Source organism: Bison bison, unplaced genomic scaffold (genome assembly GCF_000754665.1).
Source record: "Bison bison bison isolate TAMUID 2011002044 unplaced genomic scaffold, Bison_UMD1.0 scf7180017863988, whole genome shotgun sequence".
Classification (NCBI taxonomy): domain Eukaryota; kingdom Metazoa; phylum Chordata; class Mammalia; order Artiodactyla; family Bovidae; genus Bison; species Bison bison.
In genome coordinates, this window is record NW_011494560.1 from 34,352 (window position 1) to 35,099 (window position 748).

A 748-nucleotide genomic window follows, 5' to 3' on the forward strand; every position below is an offset into this window, starting at 1 on the left:
GCCCCACTCCGTGTCCGGAGCAGCCCCCCCTTGGAAGGACCCCCCAGCCTCAGTCTCAGCCCCGAGTCTCCTTCGCACTCGCCCCCCAACCCATCCACCCACCGCACCCCGCCTCCATCCGGCTTGGATGTTTTGCCCCCATCTCTTTCCTTCTCCGTTGCCTTTTTCTGTCGTCCCTGCCTCCCCCGATTTGCTTTGTTCACGTGCATTTTCCCTCCGGGGCGGGGGCGGGATGAGCCTGGTGCCTCCGGGAGGGCGACGGGTTCCACGCCCGGAGGGAATGGGGCCGCGCTGGGCTGGGGTAGAGGGGACGAGCCGGGGACATCGGAGGAGGCGGGGGGCTGTTAGAGGGCCGGAGAAGGGTCGGAAGCCGGCTCCCCGGAGGGTGGGGCCGGCGGCGGAGGGAACCGGGGACCCGACTGCACCTGTCGGCGGGGCTGGCGGGGCGGGGCCGGCTCTTTATTTACCTTTGGCTTGAGGAAGGAAGCGAGGCGCCTCCTAAGACTTCTCCCCTCTGCCTTGCTACCACCCCTTCTCCCCTACCCCGTGCACCCACTCCGCTCTCACAGCTCAACAGATTGATCCAACCCTGTCCCCAACCCCCTAATTTTTGCAACTCCCAATTTCTCCCGCCTGCATGCCCCAGTGATCTTAGGCTGAGAGAATAATTCGTATTATTATTGCAAACGAACTCACTCTCCAAAAGCCTGATTTCTCTGAGACCGGATATATTCCCATGGATTACCAC

General features: G+C 63.0%; 1 protein-coding gene across 1 annotated transcript in view; it reads left to right on the forward strand.

Moving 5' to 3' along the window:
* Positions 1 to 748, forward strand: part of FAM131B (family with sequence similarity 131, member B) — a 7,439-nt gene that overhangs the window by 639 nt on the left and 6,052 nt on the right. The gene's annotated exons all lie outside the window — the stretch shown is intronic.